Source organism: Phascolarctos cinereus, unplaced genomic scaffold (genome assembly GCF_003287225.1).
Source record: "Phascolarctos cinereus isolate Bilbo 61053 unplaced genomic scaffold, phaCin_HiC Scaffold_4;HRSCAF=312, whole genome shotgun sequence".
Lineage (NCBI taxonomy): Eukaryota > Metazoa > Chordata > Mammalia > Diprotodontia > Phascolarctidae > Phascolarctos > Phascolarctos cinereus.
The window spans coordinates 224,234,159-224,246,111 of record NW_027555847.1 but is presented as its reverse complement, the minus strand read 5'-3'; the positions used below and the strand labels follow the sequence as shown (position 1 = coordinate 224,246,111).

At 35.4% G+C, this 11,953-nt stretch overlaps 1 pseudogene; it reads left to right on the top strand.

Moving 5' to 3' along the window:
- Positions 1 to 216: 216 nt before the first annotated feature.
- Positions 217 to 11,953, top strand: part of LOC144456522 (cytochrome P450 3A24-like) — a 44,787-nt pseudogene continuing 33,050 nt past the window's right edge.

The following is an 11,953-nucleotide window of genomic DNA, read 5'->3' as shown; positions in this document are numbered from 1 at the left end:
TTTCACCTCTGGCCCATATGCCCTGTTGGCTTGAACATAGAGACCAGATGATAAACCTGCCCAGATCACATCAAAATGTAATTGGGAAAAGATAATAAAATAAAAAATAAAATAGAACATAGGTAATATTAATATGTGGTTTTCTAATTTCAATATATGGTCCACAGTATTTTTGGGAATGGTTTAGTGACCCTGGTTTCTACAGAGTTTCACACTATGGGTTTAGAGGCTCACTTCGTTTCCTTACTTGGTGATGTACTGCCTGTTTTCAGTCATTTTTTGCTTTCTCTCTTCAGCATTTTGGGAGCCTACAGTATGGATGTGATCACCAGTACTTCCTTTGGTATCAATGTTGATTCCTTGAATAACAAGGATGATTCTTTTAGCAGAGAAATCAGGAAATTAATAAATGGATTTAGTATTCTGGACCCACTCAGGGTTACAACAGGTAAGTTAGTTCTTCTTTACATGAATGGTTAATTAAGAATTCAGTGGTCTGAACTGGTCTGAAGATTCCTGAAGATAACTCAATACGTTGGATCAAAATAGATTTAGAGATGGACATAAATTTAGAAGCCACCAAGTCCAACCCCTTTATTGAATAGAGAATTAAACTGATGCATAAAGAAATTACAACACAATCTCAGGAATTCTGGAGACTCAATTCTTTAATTGCCATATGTTAGGGAGGGAGGGCTTTCAAAAATCAACTGACCAAAACACTCAAGGGAATTATTTGCTGAGGGGTCAGTCATAGCTAGCTTTGCAATTAATCTAGAAGACCAGGGATGGACACAGGACACCTGATTTTGGAGAGTGGTTCCCTCCCATTTTGGGGCTTTTTGTTGACCCCCACCAGTTCACAAACAATAGAAGGCTTAAGAAAGGAAATGAGTAAGCCATGTTACAATTTGTACCTATGGTACCATTGCCCCATATACACTCCAAATAAAGGTGATAGCATCTTTCATAAAATTCTAAAGTTTCATAAGGTTTTTTTCTTTTTTCTTTTCCTTAGTACTCTTTCCATTCCTTGTTCCTTTGTTTAAAAAATTGGACATAACTTTATTTCCAAAAGAAGCAATAGGTTTCTTAGCAAAATTAGTTAAAAAAAATAAAGGAAGAATGAAAGAATAATTCATAGAAGGTAAGTCTCTCCAATGTTCAGAATAAGAATATGTATACATTATAAATTATTGTATCCTTTATCTTTAGAACAGAGTAAACAAAATGTGTGTTCCATTTACTTGATCTTCATCTTTGTTCATTAAAATTTTTATTCAATTCTAATTATCAGATTTTATGAGCACTTACTGTAACCTGAAGAAGTGTCACTTTGTGGCCTCTAAGCTTATTTCCAGCTCCTACTCTATGTCTTCATCATTTAATATTTGCCAGACTTAGTGATCTGTGTCTGTGGGAGTACTGAGAGAAAAAAAGACACTGTCCCAGCTCTCAAATGTTTTACAACTACATAGGTGGGATTAGACACATACAGAATATTACATTGCAAATTAATATGTGATGCGTAGCAGCAACCCAAGAGGAAGAAAGCACTTTTCTCCTTTATTTATACAATCTCAAAACAGCCTTGCTAACAATACTAAATGTTGTATAAGAATGTGAACAAAAATTATAATTGTACCAGTAATGTTGTATTCAAGTTCTCCATGTAGGCTTTTTGTCCAAATTCAGAACATTTTTCATTTTCCCACAAAGCTCCTACTCTGATTCTTTTCCTGAAACGGTTATGTTGCTTAATTCTTGAAGGCCCCGCCAGAAAAGTACAAACTGTTGTTGATGTCTGGAAGTTACAAAGTCAAGGCAACTAGGTGGCCCAGTGGATAGAGCACCAGCCCTGGAGTCAGGAGGACCTGAGTTCAAATGCGGCCTTAGACACATAACACTTACTAGCTGTGTGACTCTGGGCAAGTCACTTAACCCCAATTGCCTCACAAGAAGAAAATAAACAAGCTACAAAGTCTTCAAGTATGGGCATGTTGGTCCATTACATGTTTGCTGACTTAAGACCAGTCTAGCTGAGTTTGAAGAGGTATGTCCATTGGTTGACCACAGTGAGATCAATTTTTTTTGCCTATAGTGATCCTGGGAAATCAGCCATCAAGTTATTGTAAGATTATGTTTAGTGGTGTCCACATCAATGATATTATAAACCATCTTTCTATCCTTTCAGTCTGACTTAAGAGAATTCATTTCCTGAAATACTTAATATTTTCTTTTAAGTTTTTCAGGGTCTTTTTCTTTCCCATAAACATGGACTGATGATTAGGACAGAATCTTTTAAAGTTTTGGAATCTGATATAAAGTGACTATTTCATTCACTTGAAGCTAAGGCTCTTTGACCCTATAGGATCCTTGATGGAAGTGCCTTAGGTAGAATTTGAATTCTGCCACTCAGCTGATGCCGCAATGTGTCTAATCGTTCAGATCTTCACTTGTCTATCCTGTAGTACAGATATTTATTTGCCGGGCTCATAGCTAATTTCTGGGTTCTCAAGTGTTTTCTCAGCATTAGTGGTTTCCATTATTTTTACAGTACCGGGTAGATTTCCTTCAGCTTATGATTGATTCTCAGACTTCTAACGATTCGGAGATGCATTCTCACAAAGGTAACTTGGGTATGAGGGTGGTCATTAATGCAATCTTGAATCCATTTTCTGTGGAAGTATGAAAAAATTTCCTATTTGCTTAGATGATATATACCAAATGACCATAACAACAACAATGACAATGATGTTACAGGGTTTTAAGATTTGAAGACAGCACTTTACATATATTTCTTCACTATTTCTTCATAACAATTCTGTGTACTTAGGGTCATTCTTATTTCTGTTTCAGAGATGAGCAGCTAAGGCTGAGGGAATTTAAGCAAGTTATACAAGATCACAGCTAGTAAAACTTTGAAGTAGGATTTGAACTCAGATCAGACTTACCTCTAAATCCAACACTTGGCCTCCTCAGAAAGATCCTTGACATCTGTAGGATGAGCTAAATGGAGACAATTTTCAAAGTATATTTGAATTTGTGATGGTCAAGTTAGTCTGAAGCTTGGAAGTGACACGAGTCCTTTTTTCATCTATACCTAGGACAACAGTGAAACTTAGCGAGGTGGAAAAAATCTTTTTTTTTTTCAAGAAAGAAAATCAGTTTTCTTATTCTAACTGTGCTACTAAGTACTTGTGTGACCCTGGGTACTTCATTTCACTTGTCAAGACTTGCTTATCTAGGTAAAAGCAGGGCATTGGCCGTGATGATTGTTCAACTCTCTTCTAGCTCTAAATCCTATAATTTTGCTCTACTCCCTGACCTAGGCCATGTTTGTTTGTGCTCAGCTAGTAGGACAGCTAAATGGCCCATAGGATAGAGTGCCAAGCTTGAAGTCAGTAAGATGAGAATTCCAGAGTTCACATCTAGCCACAGATACTTACTAGTTGTGTGACCCTGGGCAAGTTACTTAACCTTGTTTGCCTCAGTTTCATCATCTGTAAAATAAACTGGAGAAGGAAATACCAAACCAGTTCAGTATAATTGCAAAGAAAACCCCAACTTGGGGCACAAAGAGTCTGGCATGAGTGAAACAATTGAACAATAGCAACAGAAAATAAAAAAGAGAGTACAAGTTTCTCTTGCAATATAAAACTTGCAGGCAATCTTCTCAAGTTGTGTTTTTATTTGTACTATTCTTATTTAACATAAGTAGAATATTGACTATATATATAAAAATCTAAACAATATTTATTGTTACATTCTGGACACCTTCCCTTCATGGATCCCATCAGAGATAGGATGTAGTGAGATATAGTGGGAAGAGCATGGTCTCTCAGGTCTGAGGACCTAGGTTCAAAACCTAACTCTCACCTATGAGACTTTGGGAAAGTTGCCTAACCTCTTCAGGCCTCAGTTTATTGAATAGAAAAGTCAGGATGCTGGACTACATGGCTCTAGAAGGTCCCTTCCAGTTCTGGATTCGTGATCTCCCTTCACACATCCATCCTCCATATTGGCTTCACTCCATACACAACCACCCTATCACAGGCACTTATCTCCTCTCCTCTGGACTATTGCTAGAACATTCTAATATGTCAGTCCTATTACACAGTGTGCTAGAAAGAAGAGAGAATTCTCTGAAAACAGACGTCACTCTTGTCACAACCAGAAACAACAACTAAGCATGAGACAGCTGTGGGAAAGAACAGAATAGCTAGAGGAGAAAAAATGTTGAGCAACCCTGGTTAGACTTAACCTCTATCCTTGTGATAGATTTTGATGGAAAACTCCTGTCATGTCGTTGAATGCATTTCAGATCTAGACATTCTGGAAAGTCAGGTAGATGCCTTTGCTAAATTCTCATATGACTGAATGATATAACAGTGGTATGATGCCTTTGTCTGATTATTTCCTTGCCTCTATTTCAGATCTGAGTGATGAGGAAATTCTGGCCCAATCTATTATCTTTATTCTTGGTGGCTATGGAACCACCAGTTCAGTCCTTTCTTTCCTTTTTTATAACTGGCCACCCACCCTGAGATCCAGCAGAAACTTCAGGAGGAGATAGATGCAGTGTTGCCCAACAAGCTGAGAGGATGAGGAGAATAGAGCTATTCACATTCGTTCCCAACTTACTTCCTATTCATACATTTGCCTGATTCCCTAGCAGAAGCTTTGTCAAAATGGCCTGTGCTGATTGAGTCTCTGCTCATTATTGAGGCATAGCCAAGTTTTGAAAAGGCAAAGACATGTTGATGCACCATAGATTTATACGGAGTTCTGCTTTCAGGGAAGGAAATATCTCAGGAACTAGTGACAAACTTTGGAAACATGCTGAAACAGCCCACTTGTCCTCTGTTCATACAGCCACTTCATAGTCCTTCCTCCATTTACTGGCACTCATCGCTCATCTCTTCTGGTACTCAGTGTCTTTGTAACTTTGTAACTCTACTTCTCACTCAATCTCTTTCTCCTTCCCTCCTTTCACGTTCTGTTTTTTTGTCCCTTGCTTGTCCTCCTCTTTCCTACTCTCATCTTCTTTGCTCAGATCCTTGTTCATTTCTGATGAACAATTTCTGATGTAACTGATAACAGGGGTTATACACTCTTCTTGGCGTCAAAAGACAAAAAGTCATATGAATGGACATTGGAGTTTGTCTTTACCAAGGAACCTCTTTTTGATGCACCAGGATCACCTGTCTCCATCCCTCTTGGACCAAGTAGGATAATCCACATTATCATTATGGGAACACTTATATAGTCATTTCCCTATGAAGTTAAGGAATACCCTTGAGAATGTATTGGAATAATCCACTTAAACAGTAATGAGTTACCAAGCTAGAGTGCTGACAGTAGGAAGAAAGGGGATAAATTCATAACAGTGTGTCTTTAGATTTCATTGACCAAACCCAAGCCCTTAAAATGGTGCTGAGTGACTCCTCCAAACACCTTCCAAACCCTATAGTTTTCTATAATCTGTACAGAAGTGTCAGACCAGGATTATGTGATCAGAGCTGTTCTTGTAAATAGATAACCTTCAGTGTTATCTGTTGTGACTAATGCTGGGAGAGCCTCTCTGTCCCACCCTCAGTGTTTCTTCTATATTCTACCAATACAGATGCATCCCTTTGAATCTTTTCTTTTGTGAAGTCCCTTAAAGGTATAAACTATTAATAAACTAAACTATTATTAAACTGAACTATTATGAAATAAGACCAGAGCATCTGAACATTGATGGTGAGCTGAGAATGAGGCTTCGAGAGTCTGGATAGAAGTTTGTCACTTTTGGAAGATAAGCAGAGATGACAAGACATAGAGGCTGGGAGCAATGAAGACACAGGTTCTTCTCGGGTTTCAACTGAATGTAAAGGAAATTTGACTGAGGTAAATTTTATCTACTATTCTGCCCTAGATTTTATGGTTAGCCTGGTTTATTTCAAAAGACAATGCAGAAGAAGAGAAGAAAAATGTTCATCTTAGCACAACTTCCTTCTACTGAGGTTCAGGAGCTTTGTCAGAGGTCTAAAAAGGGCTTAGTTTATGAAAACCTTTATGTAGATGCAAATCCTATGTTGATGGATCTCAGAATTTTTGAGTCACTTCTTTAGCATGTTCAAATAATAATAAATCAATAATAAAATTTCATTTGTAGCTTTCCTCCAGAAGGTATTACTGGAATATCTGGTGACCAGATGTACAATGAATATAGTATAGATTGATTCTAAGACCAAGTGAGCAAGGGTAGATGTGATATGTCACCTTAGTACTTAGAACTTAGTACTTAGAACTCATTCTTCTCTTCACAGGAAGCAGTCACATATGATGCCCTGGTACAGATGGAAGACCTAGACATGGTGATACATGAAAATCTCAGAATGTTTCCCTTAGCTGCTATGATTGAAAGAGTTGCTAAGAAAACTGTTGAGCTCAATGGACTGAGGATTCCCAAAGACACAGTGGTGATAGCCCCATCCTTTGTACTTCATTGTGACCTAGAATATTGGCCAGAGCCAGAGGAGTTCCGTCCTGAAAGGTAAACACCTTTTTTTTTTTTTTAAATGAGAGAAAAGGTTACTCAACATCATTAGGTTGGAGAGAACATAGAGTTGGGAGACAGGATGAGGGGTTTGTATCCAGATTTTGTGTCTTGTTTAGATTGATGATGCTGGGTCTGTAACTTAAACTCTCGCAACAACACTGCATGATGCTTACAGTAGCTATTTCAGTAGCTTGGATGTAGCCACTTTAGGCATTATTGTCATTATAGACGAAGGAATTGAAGCTTATATACGTTAAATGACTTGACATTATACCTATAGCTAAGAAGTGTTAGAAGTGGGTTTTGAATACTGATCTTTCTTAGAGTATCCAAGTTGAAAAATGGGGGTTTAAACTGTATGCCTACTGAGATCCCTGCCATCTTTAAATTCTCTAAACTTTGACTACTTTAATTAAGCATTTCATAGGTTGTCTATTCCAGGGTCAATGCAAACGTGTAATTATTTTCATGAATCACTCATTTGTAGATATTTTTAAGCCCATAGCAGTAACTAAAAATTTTAGGGCATATCAGACAGAGGACATTATGCTCCATTCATAGTCAGAAAAATCTGAATTCAAAGCCCACCTGTGATATCACTTAGTTATATGGCTAAGGGTACTAATGATGCCATTCTACATAATGATTCTTCCAAACATTTTCATTCCTTCTGAAACCTCCCATTGCTCCTCCTATTTCCAATCTCTCTGCTGAGAACCTTCCCTCATATTTTACCAGAAAAAAAATGAGTCTATTCACGATGAACTCCTTCTTTTCCCCTCTTCCTCATCTCTCATCACTATGATGCCTTCTGTTACTAGCTCCTCTTTTACCTCTGCGTCACATGATGAAGTAACTTTATTTTTCTACTTGTTCAAGTGATTCTCTTCTCTTCTAATAGATTGCCCTATCTATTAACCCCACTCATGTACTTGTTTTCAATCTGCCCCTGTCTACTGACTCATTTAGGCAAACGTGCCCTTGTGTCTTCTATCCTGAGTAAACTACACCTGACCCTTTCCTCTCTGTTATTGTCCTATATCTCTTCCATCCTTTGCAGCTAACCTCCTCAAAAATTTTACAATACAATGAAAAAGTACGAAGGTTACCTACAATAGGTGCCTCCACTTTCTCTCCCTTTACTTTCTTCAACTTTGAATTTTAAAGAATTATTTAAAGTCTTTTGTTGTTGTTTTCTTGTTCAGTCCTGTCTGACTCTTCATCACTCCATTTGGGGATTTCTTTGCTGAGATGCTGAAGTGGTTTGCCATTTACTTCCCCACTTCATTTTACAGATGAAGAAATTAAGGCAAACATGGTTAAATGACTTGCCCAGGGTCACATAGCTAATAAGTTTCTGAGGTCAGATTTTAATTCAGGCCTTTCTGACTCCAGGCCTACTTCTCTATCTACTCTGCCAATCAGCAGTCCCAAAACTGAAATTCTATTGCAATAAGAGATCAACAGTCTCCTTCCTTACATTTCTTAGTAATTAAAGGTTTAGCATTTCTAAAATATAAGTAATATTGATATTAAGGTAGTTGGTTGAGAATCTATTGCTGCCTTTCAAGTCTTGTCTGGGAATTTTTAAAAATGACAAATAACAAATAGGGCTTCATGATAGGAAGGAATTTTTCTGAAGAAAGACAAGTGGTGCTTTAGATGTTCTTACTATCTTCTTGAGGCAGATCTCTTGATGTCTGCTTTTTTTGTCTCTTTTATTTTTTACATTGATTTTTAAAATTTTGATTTCCAAATTGTCTCCTTCCTTCTGATCCATTCCCCACACACTGAGAAGTCAAGCAATATGAATGTATTTTCCCTGTGAAGTCATGAAAAATAGATTTCCATTTTAGCCTTGTGACAAAAAGTAAGAAAAATAATTTGAAAACAATCTGCTTCAATGTACACTCAGAGTTCATAATTTCTCTCTGTGGAGGTGAATAGTAATTTCACCATGATAGTATTTGAATTAATCTAGGATCATTGCACTAAGCAGAGTGGCTAAGTCCTTCACAGTTGATCATTATTACAATTTTCCTGTTACTGTGCAAATTGTTCTTCATTTGGCATCAGTTCATGTAAGTCTTTCCAAGTCTTTCTGAAACCATTCCCTTTGTCTTTTCTTACACAGCAATAATATTCATCACAGTCATACCACAATTTGTCCAGCCATTCCCCCTTTGATAAATTTGTAAATATAGATTTTCCCCTGTTCTTTGATCTCTTTGGGATACAAATAAATAGTGGTATTGCTGGGTCAAAATTTTTACGGTTTTATACCCTTTGGGTGTAGTTCCAAATTTTTCTCCAAAATGATTGGAGAAATTCACTGTTCCACCAACAGTGTTCTAATGCACACTTTTCTTTTTCACTTTGCCTCCAGCATTTGTCATTTTTTTTCCCTGTCACATTAGTCGGTCTGATAGGATTCATGTGGTACCTGAGAAATGTTGTAGTTTGAATTTCTCTAGTCAATAGTGATCTATAGTATGTTTTCATATGACCATTGATAGTTTTGATTTCTTCTTCTGGACATTTCCTGTTCATTTCCTTTGACATTTTATCAATAGGATGTCTACCTTACTTTTACAAATTTGTTCAGTACCTTATATATATGAGAAATGAGACCTTTATCACAGGAACTTGCTTTAAATTTCCTCCCCCTCATCAGTTTTCTGCTTTCCTTCAAATTTTGACTGAATTGGCTTGGTTTGTGCAAAACTTTTAAATTTCATGTAATCCAAATCATCCCTTTTACTTCCTGGGACTCTCTCTGTCTCTTTTTTGATCATAAATTTTCCCTTATTCATATGTCTTAAAGGTGATTTTTTTCTCATTAATTTGCTTATGATATCACCTTTTGTGCCTAAATTGTGCACCTATCTTTTCTTTACCTGGCTATACAGTGTGAGATGTTTATGTATACCTAGTTTCTGCCATTTGCAGTTTTCCCAGAAGTTTTTTTGTTTTTTTGCTTTTGTTTTGTTTTGTTTTTTTTGAATACTAAGTTTTGCACCCAAAGCATGGCTCTTCGGGCTTATAAAACTCTGGATTACTGTGGTCATTTACTTATTTATATTGTGCAGATGATCTATTTCACTGATCGACTATCAAATATACAGTACCAGAACGTTTTGATGATTACTGTTTAGTAGTATAGTTTGAAAGCTATTACCATTATGCTTTCTTCCTTCAATTTTTTCCAAGGATTACCTTGATATTCTCGAACTTTTATTCTTCCAGATGAATTTTCTTCACTGTTCCCTTGGTGCTAAAAAATAATTCTTTAGTAGTTTGATTGATATATCACTGAATAATTAAATTAATTTTTGTAGAATTATCATTTTTGGTTATGTTGGCTTGGCTTATTCATGAGCAATTAATATTCCTCCAATTGTTTAGAGGTATCTTTATTTGTGTGAAAAGTCTTTTGTTATTGTGCTGTGTGTTTTTTGACAGGTAGACTCCCAAGTATTTGGTATTTTCTACAGTTATTTTAAATAAAAGTTCTATTTCTATCTCTTCTTGAATGCTGATGATTTATGTGGATTTATTTTATATCTTCCCAGTTTGCTAATATAGTTAATTGTTTTGATTAGATTTTGTTAGTTGATTCTATAGGATTCTCCAAGTATACCATCTAACCATCTTCAAGGAGGGTTAGTCCCCCCACTCTCACCCTCATGGCCTATGCTTATTGCTTCAATGTCTTTTTCTTGTCTACTGCTATAGTTAACATTTTAGTACAATAGTGAGTAATAATGGTGATACTTGACACCCTTGTTTAACCCCTGATCTCATTGGAAAGACTTCTAGTCTATTCCCATACAGATTATACTTGCTCTTGGCTTTGGATAGGTATTATTTATCATTTTAAGAAGAGTTCCATTTATTTGTATGCTTTCTAGGGTTTTTAATAGGAATAGATGGCATATTTTGTCAAAAACTTTTCTGAATCTGTTGATATAACCATATTAATTTTTTTTTGTAATTGATATGGTCAATTATAATTTTCCTAATATTTAACCAGTCCTACATTCCTATTACAAGCCCTACCTGGTAATAAAAATCTTTGTGCCATATTACTATAGTCTTATTTTTAGTATTTAAAAATTTTGCATATGTATTCATTAAAGAAATTTGTCAATAGTTTTCTTTCTTTGTTTTTGTTCTCCCTAATTTAGATATCAAGACTGTATTTGTGTCACATAAAGAATTTCACAGGACTCATTCATTCTTCAGATATTTTTTCAAATAGTTTGTATAGTCTTGGAATTAATTGTTCTTTAGATGTTTGCTAGAATTCCCTTACATATTGACATAGTCATGTGGATTTTATCTTAGGGAGCTCATGTGTGGCTTGTTCAATTTCTTTTTCTAAGTGAGAGCCATTTAAGTATTTTATTTCCTCTTTTGTTAATCTCCGCAATTCATATCTTTTGTAAATGTTCATCCAGTTCACGTAGATTGTCAGTTTTATTGGCATATAACTGGAAAAAATAACTGCTAATAATTGCTTTAACTTCATCTTCATTCATCATGTATTCATCATTTTCATTTTTAATACCGGTAATTTGGCTTTCTGCTTTCTTTTTTTTTTTGTAAAAATCAAAATAAGCAATAGTTTACTCCTTTTTATTTTTTTCTATAAACCAGATCTCCATTTCATTTTTTAAATTAAAGTTTTTTAATGTATAATTTTTAAAATCCCTTTTTTTGTTTTTAGGATTTTATTTTTCTATTTAGATAAAGATTTTCAATTTGTTATTTTTCTAGTTTTTTTTAAACTTTTATGCCCAATTCATTGACATGCAATTTCCTTTTTTTTTTTTTGATCTAAGGCTTTAATGACATAAAATTTCTTCTACCTATTTCTTTCACTGTATCCTGTCAATTTTGAATGTTGTCTCATTGTTGTTATTATCTTTAATGGAATTGTTGATTGCTTCCATGATTTGTTCTCTTGAACCATGAATTCTTGAGAATTAGATTATTTAGTTTTCAATTAATCTTTAATCAATGCCTCAAAAGCTCTTCGTTGAATTTAATTTTTATGTCATCATAGTCCAAAAAGTGTGCATTCAATATGTTTTCTTTTCTGGATTTGTTTGTGAGGATATTATGCACTAATACATGGTCAATTTTTGTGAAGGTGGCATGTAAAACTAATGAAAAATGTATTTTCCTTTCTATTCTCATTCAGTTTTCTCCAAAGGTCTGTCATATGTAACTTTTCAAAAATTCTATTTGTCTCTTTAACTTATTTATTATGAGATAAACTCCATGCGGCCTCAGACATTTGATCTAGTTATGTAACCCTGTGCAAGTCACTTAACCCTGATTACCTCACCCACCCAAAAAAGGATTTGAATCTGATTCCATTTGGTGTATCCATGTTAATAT